Genomic DNA, 25,474 nt, shown 5'->3' with positions numbered 1-25,474 from the left:
ATAGAAAATAATTGCAAAGATTGGTCTTAAAATCACAATTAAACGGTTCTGTCTTTATTGTTTTGACTTATGGGTCTGCAATTAAAATCACAATTTCAAAACATTTATATCTAAACCGTGGTCGAGTTAAATATTACACTAATAATCCACTTTTTTTTATTTAAATATTTTTCTTATTATTCCCTTGCCCAGGCCCAGTAACATGCGACAGTGCTATCTCATTTACTCCGATACAAATACACAGTGTGCGCGCTTTAGGTATTGACAGCCTGTTAATGTATTTCGTACATCGTGATCACTTGTGACAGTTGTGACGACGCGTCATTAATGAGAGGTTTTCAGTTAAAACAAAGCAGTCATACATTGCTTGCTGAATTATTTCATTTGGAAAAATAAAAGTCGTCTGTTTTAATAAAATCTATGAAAATGTGTTCATTAAGAGGCTGTCAATACCTAAAGCGCGCACACTGTCTATTTGTATCGGAGTAAATGAGATAGCACTGTCGCATGTTACTGGGCCTGGGCAAGGGAATAATAAGAAAAATATTTAAATAAAAAAAAGTGGATTATTAGTGTAATATTTAACTCGACCACGGTTTAGATATAAATGTTTTGAAATTGTGATTTTACTTGCAGACCCATAAGTCAAAACAATAAAGACATAAAACCGTTTAATTGTGATTTTAAGACCAATCTTTGCAATTATTTTCTATCGAGCCGATTTAGTTCAATCGTGTATCGAGTACGACCACGGTCTTTGAAATATAATTAATATGAACATATATTTTTCTTACTTGACTAAAACAAATAGTCTTTCTTAAAAAACTGTTTAAGTAACATCAATTTCAAGGACATTGGGTGTTGACAGCCTCTTAACGCCTAAACTAACCCTATGGTTATGCGGTCGTATCAAAAATATAAGCTGTATAGTTAATATCCATCATAATTATCATCCCACGCAGACAATACGTACAGTAGGCCTAAGATGGTCGGCTTTTTATCATTTGTCACCATGCTTGTCACGTTCTAACAAGTATGTAAGTGTGAAAGTGACGTACATAGTGACAGGTGATAAAAATGGAACCATGCCGCCACCGCTGTTAAGGTTTGTATTAGGTATGAAAAACACATAATACAGCTTATAGTAGAATTATGAATAAATGCCAGTCAAGGCAAAGTTACAGATCGTGTCATTCACGACGCGTGCCTTGACTTGTATTGCCATGTTATTATCGCAGCGGCTTACGTGAGCGAATAACTTGCGAAAGCGAAGCGGCGCGGCGCGTGGGAATCAATCCTTTGATACCTATGGAAGCGAACCTTGCGAACGCAATTGCCGTGGGCCGCCGCGCCGCGCCGCTTTGCGTTCGGGAGTTATTCGTTATATGCGTGCGCGTATATAGACGTACGCGTTATACGTCTATATGCGTGCTCATTTTTCGTTAAGGGGAAACATATTTCCATAAAAACGTTCTCGAATTTTTCCTATCTGGATTTTGGCCCCAGATGATTTTTTTTATATAAGTCAATATTACCAGTACGTTTTGCCGTTTTTGATATACTTGTTTTAATATAAGAACTGGGTTATTTTAAAAAGCGCTAAAAACGGTCAAATAAAATCGCCGTACACAAACACCTAGTATACAAAATTGACAACAATAAACACATAAATCAAAACGGTCGGATACAGATAATTTCTTTCTCATTCCGTTCCCAAAAATTCGTTACGATTGGTTAAGTTTTGGAGGAGGAATATGTCGAGAACGTAACCTCGATTTCTGAGATTTTTTCGCAGCATTTTCCGCCTAAGCTGCAGTTGTCCTTATCGCACTAATTTTAGGAGCCGTTCCCGTCAGCGCGACGGAGTATTACCTAAAATTCTCAAATCTGAAAAGGGGCTCAGCTGATATTTCCTCTTAAATTTATGGATTAGTAAATGGAAGATATTTTTGACGTGTAGTGTGATCCGTTACTTTTGATGGCGACTGTACCAGTTGCCAGCTCATCGTCACCCGATTAAAAGTTTTATAGGTAAGTGTTATAATTTCTTTTATCAATTTGTCGATTTTACGGCCATCGGCACTGTGCGGCCATTGTGCCCCACTAGTGATGTGCCACTCTGTAAATTATTCCTAACACGGGAATATATCTGCCTCGTAATAAACTCCGCTTGAATAAAAAATTGAAAACTCTGAGTGCCCTTTTTAGGGTTCCGTAGTCAACTAGGAACCCTTATAGTTTCGCCATGTCCGTCTGTCTGTCTGTCTGTCTGTCCGAGGCTTGGCTCCGTGGTCGGTAGTGCTAGAAAGCTGAAATTTGGCATGGATATATAAATCAATAAAGCCGACTAAGTCGTAGAATAAAATCTAAACTTTTTTTTAGGGTACCTCCCCTACACGTAAAGTGGGGGTGAATTTTTTTTTTTGCTTCAACTCTCCAGTGTGGGATATCGTTTGAAATTACTTTTACAGTACATATGGGGCTACTTTATAGCACTAGTGCGAGAAGTAGCATATTACGTTACTGTGTCGAACATTTAAAGGGCTATATATACTGTAAAACGTTGTACGATACATGTGCGAATAGGTAATTCGCAACTCGTGTCGATTTAAAACACTCCCTTCGGTCGTGTTTTAATTTATCGCCACTCGTTTCGAATTTCCTATTTTTCGCACTTGTATCGTAATGTACTATTATTTTATTTTACCCTATTAATTTTGAAAGGTCTTTTCAAAAGTAATAGGGGTCTTCAACAAACATTTTTTGATAAAGTGAATATATTCGGAGTTAATCGCTAAATACATAGTGTTTATGTTTTACTTTTGACTCTCAATTGCTCAAAGGTTGACTGGAAGAGATCCCTTATAGGGATAAGTTCGCCTTTGTACATTGACAACATTATTATTTTTTTCCTTTTATTGTATCTTTACCTGTCCCTTATGTACAATAAAGTGTTAACATACATACATACATAGTTAAGAAGTTTAACAAATACGGTTTAAATGCCATCCGCTTAGTATGATGTATTTGTCACTTTCCTTCGACGCCATTATATGCGGATTCTATTGTAATATATTCCCGGGAAAAAAGTGATATATTCCTAGAAAAAAAGTACCTAATATTTTCGGGAAATGTATTATTCCCTGTACCCATCACTAGAACCCGTAGTAATAAAACATAATAATCTTAATCGTAAACCATTGGAAGTCGATATAACGCGCGACTTTATGGCAGAATGCTTTTTATGTGTTACCGTTACCGGGGTATACTGGGTGGATTTCAAGACTTGTTGCTAGGCAACGATGGTTAAGTGTGTGCTACGCCTTACCCACCCACACACACGCATAGCCTTAACATACATAAATGCATAGTACGTGTTATTTAAACCATTATACGCGATGGCAGGGTCGTCATGTGAGTTTGGGAGTAACATATGTAACAGCTTATTTAGTGGAGCGCTGCAGGAGTAAGGTATAGCACACACTACAATGGTATGCATTGTCTATGTGACAGCCGGTTTGTATTATCCGCCGTATTACATTACGGCTAGCTGTTATCAAAAACAGGGCCGTTTTGAAATGCGGCGGTTCAAAGATTAGCCAAATGTTATTAGGGTTCTGTAGCCAAATGGCAAAAAACAGAACCCTTATGGATTCGTCATGTCCGTATATGACAGCCACTTTTTTCCGAAACTATAAGAACTATCCGTTGAAACTTGGTAAGTAGATGCATTCTGTGAACCGCATTAAGATTTTCACACAAAAATAGAAAAAAAAACAATACATTTTGGGGGTTCCCCATACTCAGAACTGAAACTCAAAACTTTTTTTCATTTAACCCATACGTGTGGGGTATCTATGGATAGGTTTTAAAAAAATGATATTGAGGTTTCTAATATAACTTTTTTCTAAACTGAATAGTTTGCGCGAGAGACACTTCCAAAGTGTATGTGTCCCCCCTCCCTGTAACTTCTAAAATAAGAGAATGATAAAACTAAAAAAAATATATGATGTACCATGCAAACTTCCACCAAAAATTGGTTTGAATTTACACGGGGTACAGACCGGTCTACCCACTATAACGTTTATGTAAAGAGAACGGTTTGTGTGAAGTTGAGTGTTATATGTCGACCGGTCTGGCCTCGTGGGTAGTGACCCTGCCTATGAAGCCGATGGTCCCGGGTTCAAATCCTGGTAAGGGCATTTATTCGTGTGATGAGCATGGATATTTGTTGCTGAGTCATGGGTGTTTTCTATGTATTTAAGTATTTATAAATATTTATATATTATATATATCGTTGTCTAAATAACCTTAACACAAGCCTTATTGAGCTTATTGTGGGGCTTAGTCAATTTGTGTAATAATGTCCTATAATATTTATTTATTATTTATTTATTATATGTAGTATGTATCGTCGAATGCTAATAAAGATGTTGACGACGGCAAAGCTTTTGTCAATAAATATATTGAATTACGGAGATGAATAATATAATGTATTTTTATTATGTATTTCTATTTCCCTTTTCATTTACACCAAATATTATATCTTTTTCCGTAATAAAATGCGTATAAAATTCCTGTAATAAATTGTACCATATAAGCGATGGTTTTTCCTCCGGGCACGAAATCGATGATCTCTTCTCAGCTCAATCGGAAACCGGGAAGTGGGTCAAATTTAGCTTCCAAGATTTGACCCACACATACATACTAACAGGGCAAGTTAAATAAAAGCTTGTAATGAGATATGTTTTAACAGCTATAGATGGCACTAGTGCGAAAATTAGCACATTACGTTACTACGTCGAACATTTAAAGGGCTATGTACTGTAAAACGTTGTACGATACATGTGCGAGTAGGTAATTCGCAACTCGTGTCAATTTAAAACACTCCCTTCGGTCGTGTTTTAATGTATCGCCACTTGTTTCGAATTTCCTATTTTTCGCACTTGTATCGTAATGTACTTTTATATTTACAATAAGCTGAAATGTCAGAATGACGGATAGTGACAACCGATTATCAACCGTTTATAAACACAAATGGGTGGAAAAACAATTATTAAAAAAAAATTGTCCCAGGTCGAGACCACTTGGCAGGGTGCCCAGAAGGCTGGCTGCATTGCCCCTCTGGATAGCAATGCTTATCCGCTGGGCGAAGTACAGGTCAGCCCTCTGGTCACCCGAAGCCTCTATAAGGCGTTTTGCTAACTCCTTATAGAGGCGGCGCGCGCTAGGCCCCTACGGCCCTAGAGTTTCAACGCCAAACGCCGCAAATATGTAACTACTGCCGAGGTTGACATACTTGCGACGCTTGAGGCTTTCGGCCGAGGATGCGGCCGCACCAGCGTCAACTTTGGTGCCTGGAATATGGGACGGTGCCAGGGTATCTACGCATGTAGCATCCCAGACAAGGGGCCGTCCCATACTCCAAGGCACCAACGACATTCCATCAGGCCTCTTGCCATCATCCCTGACCAGGCCGTTAGGCTCGAGGACCGCCGGCACCTTGGCACTAACAAAGGCCCTACGGATGACGTCATTGATGCTGGCGTGCCGAGGTATCCTCCCAGCACTTCGGCTGCAAGAGAGGCCGTGGTGGCCTAGGTTGTCTACAATTGTTTCTGTTTTATAGAACATGCATAAAATATGCATAAAAAGTACTTGTAGTTTTTCTTATTTTTTCGCAACTGTTCGTTCGATACATGTACGGAAATGTCATTCTTTTCCGCACTAGCATCGAAATGTACTATTGCATAAAAGGTAAATATATGAAAATAGCTTTCAAAAATGAGCAATATTATCTTTCATCGAACTCATCGATTGCTTTTTTTTTGATGAACCCAAAAAAAACTCAAAAACATATCGCTCAATTTACGCTCAGTGAGAATAAAAGAAGAACCAGAATCTACGGGGCCTTAAGAATCTTAACTTAAAGTCTTCAATATTTCTAACTCAGCCCCGGATTCATTAATGGAGTAATATCATTAATTAATTCCATTGAACGCACCGGAAGCAGGAAGGGAACAGCTAATCTTCGGAAATCGAATAAATTTAAATCCGTGTAACAACGGCCTAACAGACTTAGGCAGGTGCCACACCGCCGACAGTTAGCGAGAATCGCGGTTTGGACTCGGGTACGTCCTTAAACTACGTCCAATCGAGAGGTATGGGCATTGTGAATGTCATCACGCTTTCTGTGGTAGGGCACAGCGCAGCGGATGTCATTCCTGATCTAGAGCAGAGCCCAACTGGGGAAGTACCTCCAGCTTACAGAAAACCCTAGCCAAATAACACTAGACCCTACTCATAGTGTTGTGTTCCTGCCGGTGAGTAAGGTTGCCAGAGCTTAACCAGGTTGCGGAGTGTTAGGGTCGGCAACGCGCATGTAACTCCTCTGGAGTTGCAGGCGTACATAGGCTACGGAGACTGCTTACTATCAGACCGGCTGAGACTTGTTTGCCACCGACATAGTATTAAAAAAAAGAATGATCGATCGCTCTCATCCGCTAAGCAACCAAATCCTGTTCAATCTCTATGAACCTTTTAAGTAGTTTTTTCTTTGCAGTTCTAATACTATTTATTTTGTTGATGAGTTTTTATTGAAAAATCAAGTTTGTTTATATACTAAGTCGGTGGTAGACAAGCATCCGGCCCGCCTGATGGTAGGCAGCTTCTGTAACCTATGTACGCCTGCAACTCCAGAGTTACATGCGCGTTGCCGACTCTACTCCGCACCGTCGTTGAGCTCTGGAAACCGTACTCAGCGGCAGGAACAAAACTATGAGTATATAAAGAATATTATTTCATTACTGAGCCTTAAGAGGAAAGAGGACGATCGATTCTCCATACAAAAGTAGTCCTCATTTTCCTTCCTGGATATTAACATTATGGAAAATATTTTTGCAAAATTATATGTATTTTAGTCATAGCTTTGCCCGAAGATTTGATTTTTGACAATAAGGCGAAAGTTTTAATAACTTTATTGTAACCTAAATAAACCGGTTTATTCGACAAGCGGCGAGGTGGACGGCTGCCCTGGTAGATTGCCACATAAACAAAGACACCGACACAGGAAGAAACCGGTTTTTATTATTCTAAACCGGTTAATGTGACAAGAACTTTAAGGAAATATTCTTCTAAAAACCTGTTTAAAAATAATGGTTTTATGAACGAGACCGAAATTAAAAAGTTTTGCGCCAAGAACATGGTAACGGTTTCGAAATTTAACCGGTTTCCGAGCCTTGCTCGTAGGCCAATCACAACTTTTTCTAATAACAGGAAACGGTGTATTAGCAAATATTCAAAGCTGCAGGAATAACTTTCAGCGATACCTATGTGTTAATCAAATGATCAGTTTTTCAAAGACAAAAATCTACCGATAGCTTCGTTTATACTTATACTATATAATATTCCGTCCCTCTATACGAGAGACCGGGGCCCCTAATTGATTAGATTATGTCATTTTCTTGGAGCCTAAGATGGTTAGGCTACATCCGGTGCCCTCATACAGCCCGATTCGAACTTAAAGATAAGTCAAAAATGTCTTAAAGATACGATATGGATTAGATATGTCACTGTTATAAGTGACGTTTCTTCAAACAGAAAACTAAGTTTGTATGGAGAATCGTCCTCTTTCCTCTTAATGGAAGTTGCTTTGTAAGTCGATATCGATAAACTTCGACCGTAATGTCAGTCTAAAATATTATTAAATTTATCTTGGTCATAATAATGAGAACTGACTTAATTAAATTTTAAACTTTTGGTAGAGTGACACGAATCCCGAGGGATTCGACTAGCAAAATTTTTATCAGATACTTTGGACGACCTGTCTGACCTAGTGGGTAGGGATCCTGTCCCGGGTTCAAATCCTGGTAAGGGCATTTATTTGTGTGATGAGCATACCCCGGGGTTTTCGGTGCGGGAATGTTTTCTTGTATTTATAACTTTGTCTATTGTGAAATAATTACCAAACTATGTATTATATATAGAAGGTAAGCTTCAAATGCGCTTAGAAATATTAAAATAGTATTGGTTTTTATAGTTTTAACCTGTTTTTTGGCTAGTGTAAAACATTCCCGCACCGAAAACCCCGGGGTATGATGATGAGCATGGATATTTGTTTCTGAGTCATGGATGTATTCTATGTATTTACGGGTCAAATCTTGCAAATTACATTTGACCCACTTCCCGACTTCCACTGAAGCTGAAAATTTGCATACATATGTAAGTTGGGTGACAATGCAATATTGTGGTACTATCGAGCTGATCTGATGATGGACACATGAGGCGGCCATAGGAACTCTGTGATAAAACAACGCAACCTAATTGAGTTTTTAGAATTGTCTCGATGAGTATTAGTTACCTGTAGAGAAAAGTACAGTCAGCGATAAAAGCTTGTACCAAAAATGAAATTTTTACCAAAAACTTATATACATCGTTGACGTCAAAAGTACATCAACGTGGAGTAGGTCAAATTTAGCTTCCAAGATTTGTCCCACGCTAACTATCTTATGATATTGATGTAGATAAAGCAGTGTATGTAACTGTACATAATAAGGCATTAAAACACGAGTGTGGTTTTATGAAACGAATGAAATGAGTTTCATAAAAGGATCACAGGTGTATTTTAATAACTAGTTATGTACAGTCGCCATCAGATATATGGTAGCGGCCAAGGTACTCAAATATTTCGGAGCAGCATTAAATTTCAATATATTAGTTACGATAGATAAGGTCTATAATATCGGACCATATAATTCGCCGTAAATTTGGGAGCAGCGACTTTTCAATTAATTCGTGACATACAATGAGACAAAGATATCGTAACAAACAGATCGTCAATGGTATCTAAGCAGTCAAGGTGATCATAAATATCGGAACATTTATGAAAAAATATACTGTAAATCCGTATGACATAGTACAGTCGCCATCAGATATATCGGAGCGGCCAAGGTGGTCACAAATATCTGAACAAAACCTCTATTGTCAAGGCGATAAAGTACATGTTCAGATATTTGTCCGCTCCGATATATTTGATGGCGACTACCTACACATTTGAATTCGTTACTACCTATATTGACTAAGTTGTCAATGTCAAGGATGATTTTGACGACTATTATGGATGAGCAAGTAAGTTTCTTAGACACATGAGATAATTTCAAGCAGCATTCTCGAAAACTGTATATTGATAGGTAAGCTAACGACACCAGTGCTCGATATTCACGCAATGATCGACACTTTCAACCTTATTTCATAAGTAATAGACGTGAACTACTGGTGTCGTTTATTGGGTATTAAGTTGTCGATCATTGGTATCACTACCTTATTCATATGAATATAAAAACTTAATATAAATAAAAAAACTGATTTAGTAGAAAATATTTTTATTTTAAGAATCAAACACGAACAATATTTACTTATACCATTAAAATAACCTTTTAATACGTGCTTCGCTAGCCGTAAACAAAATAAAACTCTGCTTTTCTTCAGCCTGTGAAAACGTTAGTACTTCGTGTAACTTCCCGGTGGCTCGGCGTTTAATACAGCTTGCAATCGTCTTCGCATTGAGCCGACCAGATTTTCACACACGTTTCGCCCTCTAAAAGACTCCCAAACGTTAAGAGCGTGGCGTCTTAAAGCATCTTTGGTGCGACACTGGTTTCCGTCCCACTCTTGCACCATTTTACCCCATAGGGAATATACCCTTAGGTCGCATGGTCCGACTGGCTAGTCCGATCAATCGGAATACGAATATATTTTTTTCCCGCTGGCTCGATTGATCGGAGTATAAGGACTTCTCTAATTCTCGTAGTCCTACTATCGGAGTAACGGGATTTTAAAAGTTCGTCTAGTTCGATCGACCGAACCACGAGGTCGTGTTTTCTTCCTGTTGGATCGATTGATCGGACATAACTGTAGACTTGATATTATTGCTAAGTCCGGCTAATGACACATAAACGTTATCTCATCTTAACTCACTACTAGACACTGGCAATTGATAAGTTTTCTATATGTTCTCTGATAAATATGTAAGATTTTAAATTAAAATAAAATTTGGGTTAAGAATATACCTACAGGGTGGAATTAGATTTTGGGTCAGTAAGGGTAGCTACCAGATCCCGTGCTGCTAGGTAAAAATGGCCTTAAGAGACCATCCCTCGATTTCAAATTGATGAAAATTGGCGGTAACAGATTTCCGGTAAAACATACAGGGTGCGAGAAAAAGGTCATTTTGTTGTTGTTTTTGATGCCAATCGACTCCATTCCTACCCAGGATCACGTCGAAAGTAAGAAAACACTTTTGTTACCAGAAAAGTGTTAAAAACCAGATGTTGGTAGAGTACAAAATTAACCAAAAAATATCGGTCGGACTAACAGGAAAAATAAAAGTTGTGTGATCGGATTAAGAGGATTTTTCAAGGTCTCGTGGTTCGATCGATCGAACTAGACGAACTTTTAAAATCCCGTTACTCCGATAGTAGGACTACGAGAATTAGAGAAGTCCTTATATTCCGATCAATCGAGCCAGCGGGAAAAAAATATATTCGTATTCCGATTGATCGGACTAGTCAGTCGGACCATGCGACCTAAGGGAGATTTTCTATGGGGTTGAGATCGGGGCTCTTTGCAGGCATTTTTATGCGAGTCAGCACATCTCTGTGGTCATGAATCCATCCCTGAACCAAGCGAGCATTATGCACCGAGCTGTTGTCTTGCATGAATGTTATATGCTCATTGGGGTAAAATATTTGGGCAGTAGGCAAAAACGACTCCTCAAGTATTTCTTTGTAATCCACCGCATTCATACGACCTGTAATTTCTACCAGCTCCCCTGGGCCATCTTTACACATCCAGCCCCAAAATCCAATTGTAATACGCCCACTCTGGCGGTTAGGCACTACATTTTGCTCCAGATAACGCGTATTGTCTGGTCTCCATAAACTCATTCTGCCATTATCTGCTGAACAGAACACCTTTTCGTCCATAAAAATGACTTTATTAAAATTATGATTCAAATACCTAGCTGCAAATTGCAACCTGTCCTCTTTGTGTCTATCAGTTAGTGCCGGTTTCCTTGCTGGCACTCTATTTTGTAAACCACCCTCTTTTAGACGCCGTCGTATGGTACTGCTCGATACTTGGTATTGGTTTGCAAACTGGGTGGTATTTATGAATCTTTCTTCACGAGCTTGATTTATAATATCCATGTCTAGACGCCGTGTCGTAGAACGTGGACGTCCAAAAGATACATGATTCGACAAAGCTCCTTCTTGCTGCCATCTCTCCAGCCATCGATACACGGTGTTTCTCTGAAATAAAATTTTAATTTATTAAATCATTATCGTAATAACCTTTGCATTTAAATTCTGTAAGTATGTATAGTAAACAATACTTACTGCAACTCCAACTTCATTAGCTACGTCTGTTATAGGCAGACCATCATTCCGCAATTGTATAATTTTCTTTTTTATTTCAATATCTACGCGATAGGGTATCATGGTCGTGGGCAAAATTGTTAAAGATTAAAATAACAATTTTCGCAGTCTACTTTCGATAAAATATTACGAGGATAACAATTGCAGGAAGTTGTCAACGTCAAGAATATAGAAAACCAAGAAAACATGAAGAAATCAAATATCGAACGCAGTTTGAAGTAGGACTACGCGAGTTAAAAGAGTTCGCACGTGAAAGATAATTACCAAGTAGGTTCTAGTACTTGATCAACAATTCAAACGTGATAGATATTAGATACCTATACTAATCATTTTAAGTGCAGTCGCCATCAGATATATCGGAGCGGCCAAGGTGGTCACAAATATCTGAACAACGCTATTCTCAAGGCGATAAAGTGCATGTTCAGATATTTTGAGTGCCTTCGCCGCTCCGATATATTTGATGGCGACTGTACAGTCGCCATCAGATACATCGGAGCGGCCAGGGTACTCAAAAATATGCGAACAAGCACTTTATCGCCTTGACAATAGAGGCGTAGGGATGTGACGACCCCATCGCCCACTGGTTTTCACCAGCGCAATCAGTCAACGCAGGGCAGCTTGTGGCGAGCTGTTGGAGAGTAGCGACTCCACGTACCTGAGTGCCCCTGGGGTGCCCTGTCGGATGGTGGGACAGGTCCCCTGCCTCTGGCTTGCCTTAGCCGGCTGTCCAGAGTCGGGTCGTTAGAGCTTTGTTCTCGAGGGTAGATGTGGAAACCTACGTGGCGAGTTGGCTATATGTTTAAAGTCCAGTGACACCTCTCTACCCCCAGCTCCCGCACCGGTGTTGCCCTTGAGCCATCTTTGATGTCGCTTTTTATGGGGGCCCATCTTGCGGAGGGCGAGTCACCGTCTGCCGGAAATAAAATTGGATACCGTTTTATTAGGCAGGCGTCCGGTTCTTCATCCAATAGCCCAGTAATCAGTCCATACTATTCACCCAATAGCCTAGTACATTTTAGACTCCATTAACTCTCAATAGTCCTTACACCATGGCGGGTGCTGTCGCTTAGTGTACCCCTCTCTTTTCATTAAATTGTCAAAAGGGCCTCTGCGCGTTGGCTTCGGCTCCGCATACGCCTCCCAAAGGTCCGGAACACCATTGTTCCGTGGTCGGGAAAGACATACACGATAATAATAATGTAAAACGTAGCCTAAGAACGAAAATGAATAAAGGAAATAATAATGTTATTTTTATCCAAAAAAAAGCAAAACTACTTATAAGGTAGAATTCATAAATCCGCGGACTGATTTGACAGCTCTTTTCATACATTTGACAATCGCTTTGTATGCCAGGAGCTGTCAAATCAGTCCGTGGAATTATGGATTTTAACTTAGACGGGGAGCTGGCCACGTCAGATATGACACAATAATGAGAGCAACGAAACCCCTCTAGTTAGTTTGCAATACTATGCTTATTTCTAGATCCGGACATCTGGCAGCTGTAAAGTGGTGGAGGTAAAAGAAAGCAAATAACTTGAAGAAAATAAATTCTAGAGTTCTGGTTTTGATCCAATATTATGAAAAATTATGTAATTAATTAGATTATACATACAATATCTAAAGGTTTCGATTGGCGGAAGTAGTGCCAAATGATGTATAATGTAATTTTTGGTTACTCGCCTACTGTTCTTGTTTGCGCAATAATACACAATGTTTTTTGTTCTAATGTTAAAATATAGGCCCTGTTCTCTATAAATGACACAACTTTAGCAGTTTTTACCTATTGCGTCATTACTTTTTTTCAACTTAAAAACTTTGTTGGTCTGTCACTCTGATCTCCACCCATTAAAAGCTGCCAGATGCCCGGATCTAGCAATAAGGATGGTTATGCAATCTAACTGGACTGATTACAAACCTCTCATTATTGTGTCACATCTGACGTGGCCAGCTCTTAGACCATTACTTACATCAGATCTGAACCCATGACTTTGTGCTTTAACTTTTTCGACGCCATGTCAAACGCAAAACCTACCACTCAGATGCCACGACATCTAAATGTCAAAAATGAAGTTAAACTTTATGCGTGTGCATGTAGGACTATTTTGCTCTGTGGTGGGTGACCGATATATCGGTCTTTGGCGTTGGACCTGTGGTGCCGATATATACGTCTTTGGCGTGGAAAAGGTTAATAGTCAAGGGACTATCAATTACGCCATTAAGCATCTGACATCTGACATAATTTGACGAAATTAAGCTACTCATTCTACGCCCGCCAATTTTGACATTGCGTCGAAACAACGATTTTGTAGGCATTTAGTTTTGTAAAAAAAATTGTCTAATTCGAAAAAGACGGAAACAGGTATTTTGTCACGATGACAAGTCCACACTCTTTTCGGTGAATGTCACAACAAACAATTTCGTTCTAAATTTAAAGTATTGATAACATAGTATTAATGCCTGTCTGAAACCTTATTTTCATGGGTCCAATCTTAACTACTTTAAGTTGTATTACACAAACTTAAGGTACATTTTCTATAAATGTTCCGATCTTTATGATCACCTTGACTGCTTAGATACCATTGACGATCTGTTTGTTACGATATCTTTATCTTATTGTATGTCACGAATTAATTGAAAAGTCGCTGCTCCCAAATTTATGGCGAATTATATGGTCCGATATTATAGACCTTATCTATCGTAACTAATATATTGAAATTTAATGCTGCTCCGAAATATTTGAGTACCTTGGCCGCTACCATATATCTGATGGCGACTGTACAGTTATGTAGCATTCACATAAATTACTAGTAAAATACGAAATACCATTTGAACTGTCCAGAAACAGGCACTCTGACTATTATATTATGCGGTACTGGTGGTAGCCACAGAGTTCGACACTGATATAAACGCTATCGAGAACTTACTTTCTATGCATCTTGCTCGTACTAGCATATAAGTGCGAGCGAGATGTATAGAAAGTTAATTACGTCCTCAACAGCGTATATGTCAGTTTTGAAACTGTCAGTGATTCATGGTACGGGTCCTGGTAATAAATAAACACAACTAACCATTAAATTATGTCAAGGGCTCACCGATGGGCTCAAGGGCTTTCGATTGCTTTAGTAGGTATTTAACGGGTGTACCCGGGTACGTCCTTAAACTACGTCCACAAGAGAGGTATGGGCACTGTGAATGTCATCTTGCTCTGTGTGGTAGGGCACAGCACAGCGGTTGTCATTCCAGATCTAGAGCAGAGCCCAACTGGGGAAGTACCTCCAGCTTACAGAAAATCGCAGCCAAATAACACTAGACCCTACTCATAGTGTTGTGTTCCTGCCGGTGAGTAAGGTTGCCAGAGCTCAACGAGGGTGCGGAGTGTTAGGGTCGGCAACGCGCATGTAACTCCTCTGGAGTTGCAGGCGTACATAGGCTACGGATACTGCTTACCATCAGGCGGGCCGTATGCTTGTTTGCCACCGACATAGTATAAAAAAAAAAATATCGGGCGGGTATTGTGTACAATGGGACGCGTATTTTTAACTGGGAACCGGTTAAAAAAATATTGATTACTAGCTTTTGCCCACGATCATTCAATTTGAGCATATGCTTAATTACATAGGCCACTAGATAAGTTTTGCAATAGACAAATATGAAAAAAAGAGGTGGCCTATCACATATACTTTTTAAAACTATATTCCCATAGACAATGATTAATTTTTAAATTTTCTTTCTAAAAAAATCGTAAAAGTGTTGTATAAAATACGAGTAAATCGTTCTTAGCCCAGCCGACGTTTTCAAAGTTTAAATTTATTTATCAATAAGTAAATTAAAAAATTAAATTAATGTTTTCCGGCCAATCATTGTCTATGGGAATATAAGTAGTTTTAAAAATATATGTGTTAGGCCACCTCTTTCTTTCATATTTGTCTATTGCAAAACTTATCTATTGACCTACGTATTAGAAAATGAATTAATTATCTTAATCCCATCTATTTTTACCCTCTTTAGGGATGATTTCTGACATGATAACTATCCTATATCCTTCCCCGTGACTCAACTATCTCTATAGATACCAAATTTTTGCCTGTTTTTAGTTACGTCTACACGCTTAAACCGCTGAACCGATTCAGTTAAAAATTGGACATAGTGTTGATTTCGGTTTCGTTCGTAAAACCAGCTACTAAAATTACTAATAACACGCAAACGAAGTCGCGGGCAAAAGCTAGTTTGTAAATAAACTACGTAACGGCGTACGGAACCCTAGAAGTGGTATTAGTGAAACAATTAGGGCGGCCTTTGTCACAAAGGGTACAGTCGTGCTCGATATACGTACTGCGAAAATGGAATTCAGTTAAAACTGTGCTGGCGATAATACTGTGTAAAATATAGCTATAGACACGGTTGCGATACGTCCCGTATATATGGGACCGTCACTGTATATGACTGGATGTCGTTCGATACCTCCCTAACGGGAGGGAGGAGGACCGTTTCCGCCGTTAGTAGCGGGTCGCTCCCGATGTGGGGAGGTCGTTCCACATCTTTGTGTAGGCTGCTGGTGAAGGCCAGGTCTTCGCTACCGATCGTTAACCAACCCCACGTCCGCTAGCCTGGTGATACTGTTCTGTCACGTATTGAAGGACCGCGTCCCGTATAATAAATACCGCTGTAGTTACCAAGTGAAATGGTCACAATCATCTCTGTGTAACCAGTCTGCTTACCTATGTAACTATAGTCTGTATCTTTAGGTATTTAAAAAAAGGTAAACAAACAATTTGTACATTTTCGGGTAGTTTTAATATTTATTGGTTAACCAACCAAATACAAAACCGCCTGGATCTGTCATTGAACGACTTGACTTTAAACCTACATTAGTTGATCATGTAATGTGTTCATCTACCCTCAGCTGCCTTAAGGAGCCATTTGAGGGTAGATTTTGTTTACCTTTTTTTAAATACCTAAAGATACAGACTATAAGCAAATGAGCATAACAGAGCCCCATCCCCCCCCCTCCTCGTAACGCCATTACTACCCCAATAACCCCATTGTCCCGTAGTTCCCAATAATTATGGCAATCCTAACTAGATCGTGTTAACGAATACGCGTGGCTTGACTCGTATGGTCATGTTTTAATAGGTTAAATAGATGACGATTTAGGCGAGGCTGGTAATTTTTTTATTTTGCCAGTTGAGCACTGGGTCACAAACTGATTAAGTACAATCCTTATTAGGTCAGATATGCAGTATGTCTGCTTCTCAATATGACAGTAACGGAATACGGCTGATTAAGTGCACGTCATTTTCTTTCTAAATCGATTTCGGAGTAGGTCAGATTCGTTGTACATCAAGTGAAATAATACTGTTATTTCGATTTGCAAATAAAATATTGCTAAACCAAAGTTAAAAAATAGATTAATTAAAGCTCCTTCTCCAAATAATTCAAGACTGCAAAATTTAGAGACCGAGGATGAGATTATTTTTAATACCTTATCATTTTCAAATAGTATAAAAAAAAACTGTTTTCTTATAAAATATAACAGGTATGTTATTAATAATCTATAATACACATTATTATAAATAGCTTACAACGAATCTGACCTACTCCGAAATCGGCTTGGAAAAGAAATGACATGCACTTAATTAGATGTACTCCGTAGCTGTCATATTCAGAAGCAGACATACTGCATATCTGACCTAATAAGGATTGTACTTAATCAGTTTTTGTCCCACTGCTCAACTGGCAAAATAAGAAAATGACCAGCCTCGCCTAAATCGCTGGTTTTTAGAGCTCCTCATTATGGGCGGAGAATATACGAAATCAACATAAGTCTAAAAAAATATGTAATGTTCCTTTAAGTTTTGTATAACAACCATATAGGTAAAAAACTTAAGTAGGTCACCTGTTGTATGTAATTGTGAGGTGTTCTCAGAAGAAGAGAAACTCAAAATCCTATACAAAATGACACTTAACGCAAACGCGTTCGTCACGTTATGATGTCGATTAAATTTACACTAGGGGTACAGGTCGCAATTCTCAACCGATTTCCATAATAATTATGAGCGGGTTCAGTCAGATATAATTTGTCGGTCGTTTCGTTTTTTGTATGAAATTGATCAAAATTGGCATAAAGGGCTTAAGTGCCATCAGTGTCTAAGCCACTTAAGACTATTGCGAGTACGCTCTGCTAATGAGTCAACGAAATAAGTGTTTTTTTGTTTTTTTATTTTTCAAAAAAAAATACGTTTATTTCATTACTTTTTACAGCAGTTTATAGGTACGAATATTGGGTAGGTATGTAGTCCATCATAGCAAAGAGAGTTAAGAAGACCAAGAGTGTTCACTCCATACAACGATTTTATTACCAACAATACTATTATTTTCGTAGTCTACATCTAGCGTCAAGTAGCGGAACTCTCAGTACTGCTACTCGACAATAGATGTCGCGGCAAACAAAATTTTCCGCTAATATTATAATCAGAGTGACCGGAACTGCTACGCTTACTCTGGTTATAATATTAGCTGATAATCGTTGAGCATTAGACTTTTTGTTTGCCGCGACATCTATTATCGAGTAGCAGTACTGAGAGTTCCGCTACTTGACGGTAGATGTAGACAACGAAAATAATAGCATTTTTGGTAACAAAACCGTTGTATAGAGTGAGTACTTTTTGGTCTTCTTAATTCTATTTGATCTTAGGTACAAAATGTAGGTAAGTATTTATCTTAACAATGTGCAACAATTTGATTGTGTAAGTAATGAAAAAGGTCCGGGTACAGCTTGCTGTATTTAAATCCACCCTTGGCCAGCTAATTGAAGAGGTATTATTTAGCGAATTGGGTACTTGACACATGTTGAATATTATAACAAAATTTAGTTAATGGGATAGAAAATGAGCCATACATTATAAAAAAGTGGAATTTAAAAAAAAATATTGAGATTATAAAAAAATACAAGGCTCCGAAATCTCAAAAAAAATTTTTTTTTGTCTTTCAAAAATAGAAAAAACAATGGTACCATTCGATTCCTTACATTTTATTGAAAAATAAATTGTATGCCAACTATACACATAAACGCAATATTTCAGGGTCAAAATGGCAATTTCCTTGATCTTCCATACATTTAGGACAGACTTATATGATGTGACGTCACATCACCTTATCATTTTGTTAGAGGCGTTTTAATCGTCGACTGCGAGCGTCAGACTTTAACTCGCATTTCTGATCTTTGTGTTGCTTAAATGCCATGAGTCCTTTATAGACATTTGATCCTCAGGAAAATCAAGATCGTTTGACATTATTTACAAAAATCAGTCAAGTAGCCATACAATTGACATAAGAAATGAGAAGATATATTTTAAGCTTATGAATCTTAATGCGAGGCAGCTCACAAAGCCACTTATTTCAGAAATATTCCTTGTTCAAACTTATTTAATTAATAAATCAAAAACTTAAATAGATTTCAAATAAAAATGAGTCCAGCGGCAGAGTCCAGAATTGAACCTTCTTCAGCTTTTTACGCGGCTAAAAATCAATAAATCATTAAGCAAACTCATCCTCGATTCCTAATCAATCATATAAACGTCATAATAACGTCACCCGCCGCTTCGTTGTCAGTTTTTGCTTTACGGCCCGATTCGAATAATGAGATACGATAACGATAAGTTCTGGTATAGATAAGTTCTCATTTAGATATCGTTTTTATGTCGTATAATTGACAGAAGCAGCTCGATTCGGGGCAACCACTTTGACGTTAGAAATATCGTAGATAGATCTTATTGGGATCATAGCGGAATCGAAATAAACGTCAATTTTGAAATGTCGTTTACTTATCGATCTTTTAAAGATCTTTCCAAGATCTTAAACGTGTCTTAATCATTCTTCGAATCGGGCCGATAGGGACTGTGCGCGTTGGGGGGTCTGCCATCTTGTGGCCTGAATCTAAAACAAAAACATGTTCACTGACACTTTACGCCAAAGCAAGTGCTGCCCTCTACTGTTTACGTACGTTTTCTTGTGCATTCTAGGTTCTGCTATCTTGTGGGCTTCATTGGAAGCTTTAACTTGGTATTTAAACTTCGCGCCATTAAACAGAGGGCTCCTGTGATGGGCACGTTCTCGATCACCACAATGAAATCTTCAGCTAAATGAAAATTATACTAAAACTTTTTTGGAATACTAAATCCTAAATATTGAATTAGTAAATGCCCGTAATAGAACTTTACGTGGAATTATTTAATGCCATATTAACGGCACCAATCATGGGACTTTTAAGAGAAGATTTGGAGTATTTTTGATATTTCACCGACACCTGTAAAATTTCTACCGCTTTACGCTTTAAAAGTTTAATGTCCAACTCGTCTTTTATGTTTTTTTCCTACTCCTCTACTGTTATCTGTCATTTATGCAGTCATTAACACGAATATAAGAACATACATAAAAGGTTTCAAGAAAAGTCTATATTGTTTATGCCTCATAAAAGCTCTTGTGCTTTTAATCGCTATAACGTTACTGCGATTAATGGCTACCAACCTAACAAAACCAAAACGAATACAGTTTTAAACTAAGTGCATTGCTGCCAACTTACAAAATATTCATTTGGTTGCATAGTAAAAATAATTACTTCATAAGTCAGAAACACGCATGTGACACCCGTAATATAGCAACACCCATAGACTACGAAGACCGCTTAGCGTTGCTTGTTAGTCTCCGTAGGCTACGGTGGCCAAAATTGAGAAAAAACTGTACAAAAATTTAATTTAGCAAGTAGCAAGTACCAGGGCCTCATGAGTTACGAGGTGTCGCTGACCGGCCGGCCGCGGCCCGGGGCGGGCCGGGCGCGTAACAAGGTATGCTCGCGCGTCTTGGCTATATACTTTTGCTTTGTTTACCTAAATTAAGATTTATTTTTGTTGACTCGTAGGAAAAATATTGTATGCAACGTTGTATAAGTAGGTCAAAAAATGCTCGTGGCGTATTCCTTTACAACTCACGCCACTCGCCTTTTTTGACCCTTCTTATACAACTTTTGCATAAAATACTATAATGTATTTAATATAAGCTAATGCAATTCAATATTATTAACTAATTAAAACTGTGTTTTTTGTTCCAGTCATGGGATGATTGGCGCCAATTTCCAAACTAACAAATATCATTGAAAAATTACACTTAGGTAAGCAGCTCTTTAGCTCTTGTTTATGGTAAAATGTTGCCAGCGATCAAAAACTGATGGTAAATAATTGTTTTACAGGATTTGTCTATACCATACCATTACTGGTGCCTGTTCCATTATAGGGATGTTTACTGTAGTTACAGCGAAATGGCTACTTGACTGTTTTTTGTAAATAATGTCAAACGATCTTGATTTTCCTGAGGATCAAATGTCTATATAGGACTCATGGCATTTAAGCAACACAAAGGTCAGAAATGTTAGTTAAAGTCTGACGCTCGCAGTCGACGATTGAAACTCCTCTCACAAAATGATAAGGTGATGTGACGTCACATCATATAAGTCTGTCCTAAATGTATGGAAGATCAAGGAAATTGCCATTTTGACCCTGAAATATTGCGTTTATGTGTATAGTTGTCGTACAATTATTTTTCAGTAAAATGTAAGGAATCGAATGGTACCATTTTCTTTTCTATTTTTAAGAGACAAAAAAATGTTTGTTTGAGACTTCGGGGCCTTGTATTTTTTTATAATCTCAATATATTTTATAAATTCCACTTTTTAATAACGGATGGCTCATTTTCTATCCATTTAACTAAATTTTGTTATAATATTTAACATGTGTCAAGTCCCAATTATATATTAAAGGCGAATTCTGGGTACGTAGTTTCTGCAACCCATTGTTTTAGTATTTATTGCATAAGCAAGAATAAGCAATGATCGCGTATGACAAAGAACATTAATATACATGTTGTTATATATAAGTTATGCACAGTGAGCCACTTAAACATGACCAATTTTAACCATTTTATTCCTGAGGTCATAAGGGGCGAAAATGTTGTAAGAGTTTTGGCCAAATTCAACAGAAATAAGTTGTTATAGCCGATTTTTTTTTATTCGCATTCTGCACACGACACGTTATTTGCTTTTACACCTCGGTGAAAAAAAAAACATTACAACTAGGGCCCGTACTTTTCATGCCGTTGATGCAAAAATGACGTACCTAATTCAACATACAGGGAGTTGTTTTACAATACTACAGATTTAGATAACTTACTTATTGACGGTATCAAAATAAATACTTGTTACGAGAATAAAAGCTTGTTACGCTGTTAAAAATCAAAAATAGAGCTCGACGAGGGGGGGCGGGTTTAGGGTCGGCAACGCGCAAGTAACTCCTCTGGAGTTGCAGGCGTACATAGGCTACGGAGACTGTTTACCATCAGGCGGGCCGTATGCTTGTTTGCCACCGACGTAGTATAAATTTTTTTATTATTTAATAAATTAATAATCTATTATTTATTTGAGTGACAATAAGATGAATGTCAGTTAGACGTAAAGAGGTTGATAAATGATTAATTATTACGAAAATATTAATTGGAATCATGCTCTATGTAGCGTAACGTCATTTTTCTGTCAACGGCTTGAAAGGTACGGGCCCTGATTACAACGAATAAGTAAAGTTTTTATATATTTATTTACAGTATAAAATATGAATATACTTAGTGATGTGAAAAATAGCAAATCATTAAAAATGTTTAAAACCAAGTTGAAGAAATATATTATTATCAGTGATGATGTATATTAAGTATCATGGACTAGCTGGATGAGATTGAAAACACGTATGAAAATGTTTATAGTTTAAGCTCATTGCAAGTGAACTTTTGTTCTTTATGAGTAATAAAAAATCTTTAAACCAAACTTTAATGTCTGGCAGTAAGTATGTCTAAACCAAGTCACATAGTGATAGCGTCACAGGCAATGACGTCATCATTTGTGGCAAACTTCTGTCCATCCAGGCCAAAAACTTTTTTCACCCAACACCGTAATCAAACCGAGCGCGACTGTACCCAGCGCCCTGTAATTATCACTTTTTGCGACATCCTGTGACATCGGACGAAGGTATTAGATGTAATTATAGCGAAGCAAATATATCTGAACACGAACAAAATAAGTGGTAATTACTGACCAACAGACGAGAGGGGTCATGTTTTTATATTTTATTTTTATTTTGGACACACACAAGCATTAGGTACACTTCGTTTTTTAGGATTAGATAAAATGTAAATAAACGTGTCAAATTGATAGGTTTAGTCTATGAAATTGTACACATTTTGTTAACTATTAGAAATAACAAGTACTGTACCCCTAGTGTAAATTTATTCGATGGCGTAACGTGATTTTTATTTTTATTTATTTTTTCAAATATTTACACGGCATTACAGCATATGCCAATACACCGAATAATTAGACTATACAAATACAAAACATATATAAAATAAAAAACAGATATTCATTAATAATCAAATGCAAGTGCTGGAAAGCCTATCATCCATCATCTCACAGAACCTCGAGACACTCCTGGCACACATTCGCCCATCTCCCCGCAAACAAGTCACACTCTGGTGCTGATGTCAAGAGTGATGTTACGCGTTTGCGTTAAGTCTTATTTGTATGGGATTTTGAGTTTCCAATGCGTTCCGCTTGGCGCGCTGTTTCTAAGTCCCATACCACCCCATACTAAATGAGACTTAACGCAAACACGTACGTCACGTCACGAAATCGAATAAATTTGATGGTTTTGGATGGATAGTGGTTTCTATTGAAACGTTTTGTTATCTTTTATTTTAATAAATAGATTTTTGAAAACAGTCTCAATTAATAATGATATTTTTTCTGATGGACGTTTAGGTAAAAGCACTGATTATATCGATATTATTTGTAAATTTTGTAAAGTTTAGACTTTTTAAAAATAGTTTTTCTGTATTACACATAAACTGCATGTTTGTTACTGTAAATTTGAAGTAGTGTAAATGAAAGTTAGACGAAATCAATTTTCTTCAGAAATTACTTCAAACAAGTGACAGTTTTACTGAAAATCGATTTAATTTCAACATAATTTTGATACTTAAATCTGCAACATTTACTGAAACTGTTCTTATACATAATTTTGTATAAGTTACAACCATCATTTTTTTTTGAGTTTTTAAAAACTGACCCCTCTTGTCATATATTACCGGCGACGCACGCTAGCGACCTCATTATTAAAGGACAAGACTTGTTATTTAGATATTCATATTCATATTTATTATTAATAATGTACACAGACATTACATGTCAAAATTACAATTAGTGAAATGAAGTTAAGCGGATTTTAGTTAATACCAACATCTAGATAATAATATAAAAATATTCACATAATGTGTTCAATAAAGTTACAAATTAAAAATTATAATATTTTACCATGTTCTACATTTGCAATATTTCATCCATGTCATAAAAGGCGTTGTCAAATTAGCCATTTTTTTAATTTATTATAAAATGAATTATCATTTGATATAGTGGCAATTTGTTCAGGAATGGCATTATAGATTTTTGAGCCCATAGCATAGGTCGTTTTGGTAGATTTAGTTAGTCTGAATCTGGATGTTTCGAGTATACCTCTGTTCCTATTCCTTAAACATCTTAGGTTACCCGCCCTATGGGGAAATGTGTCAATGTTGGATCGTACGAACTTTATGATGTTGAAAATGTACTGCGATGGTAATGTCATTATTCGTAATGATATAAATAGTTGTCGAGCTGGTGAGCCGGGATATTACGCAACAAAAGGTGTACACTTTCAACGACTAAATCTATCAATTTTACATGTTTGTTCTTAAATCGTTAGGCAGTGTCTTACCTGAGCGAATAACTCGCGAACGCGAAGCGGCGCGGGTGAATTCAATCCTTTGATACCTATGGAAGCGTTCTACGTGGGCGATCTCCGAATGCCGTTGGGCCGCGCCGCGTCGCATTCGCGAGTCATCGCCCACGTAAGCCGCGCTGTTACCGCGCTCTTAATTAAAAAACGCTTTTAAAAAAATAGTAATTACTTATGAAAGCAAAATAACTTAAATGAGCGCATATGATTTATAATTGTTACTCAATTGGCTACTTGACTGTTTTTTGTAAATAATGTCAAACGATCTTGATTTTCCTGAGGATCAAATGTCTATATAGGACTCATGGCATTTAAGCAACACAAAGGTCAGAAATGAGAGTTAAATAGTTAATAAATTAAAAAAAAATCTGATATTGATGTGGAACAAAAATGTGATTATTTTGGCACTACGACGCACGCCATTACGCTTTTTTTCTTTCTTTTTTTTGTTTTTGGTTATTACTATCGGGTTACTAAAAGGGGAATGTTTTTTTTTAAAACAACGCTCAAAATTTTTTTGTGCGCTACGACGCACGGTTTAAAAGATACAGCCCTATAAAGAGGGCTGTGTCTCCTAACCGTGCAAAATTTTTGAGACTGAGAAAAAAGTTTCTTATAGTTTTTAAAGCGGCATGGTTTAAAAAAGTTTTTTATAATGTCACGTTTGAAAAATAACTTTGCAAGTTTTCGTATCACAACTCTAAATATTCTAAATTCCATTGTCTCCTTCGTTGTAATTTTGCAAATAAACGTACGACGTAATAAAGTGAGTCCGCATACCAACAGCACAGATTACATAAGACTTAGGAAGATAACTAAAATGGTAAATTGAAAGCATTTTCTACTGCAGCAATAGTGAAGGGGCCAGTTCGCCGGACGATATCGGCACTGATCACCAGTTCGCGGGACGATATCGGCCTGTCAGTTATTCGCAAAAGCTGACCAGCCGATAGCCCGATATCGTCCGGCGAACTGGTATTCAGTAGGCTCCTTAAGCAAAGTGCCTTGGTTCTCACCCGTTGCCCTCGGCGTATGCCGCTCCCAAACATCTACAAACACACCATACAGACGACGCGGGCCACGGGCCGCTGCCCGCCGCGGGTAGCGGGTGACAACGACTTAGGCCTAAGAGTTGCAGTAGCGTATGTGTTGCTGAAGCATGAAGTGTGCTGGTTT

The 25,474-nt window shown here is 37.7% G+C and overlaps 1 protein-coding gene and 1 long non-coding RNA gene across 7 annotated transcripts in view; both read right to left on the bottom strand.

Annotated features, from left to right (window-relative positions):
- Window positions 1–25,474, bottom strand: part of LOC133526503 (adenylate cyclase type 5-like) — a 472,750-nt gene that overhangs the window by 189,933 nt on the left and 257,343 nt on the right. The gene's annotated exons all lie outside the window — the stretch shown is intronic.
- The window catches only part of LOC133526740 (uncharacterized), a 57,917-nt gene continuing 35,242 nt past the window's right edge, over window positions 2,800–25,474 (bottom strand). The window contains exon 2 of the long non-coding RNA XR_009800768.1: window positions 2,800–3,115. This is a non-coding gene — a long non-coding RNA (uncharacterized LOC133526740). The remainder of the gene's footprint in view (window positions 3,116–25,474) is intronic.

Source organism: Cydia pomonella, chromosome 1, assembly GCF_033807575.1.
Source record: "Cydia pomonella isolate Wapato2018A chromosome 1, ilCydPomo1, whole genome shotgun sequence".
Taxonomy (NCBI): Eukaryota; Metazoa; Arthropoda; class Insecta; order Lepidoptera; family Tortricidae; genus Cydia; species Cydia pomonella.
The sequence above is the reverse complement of the archived record's forward strand: the minus strand, read 5'-3'. Positions and strand labels throughout refer to the sequence as shown.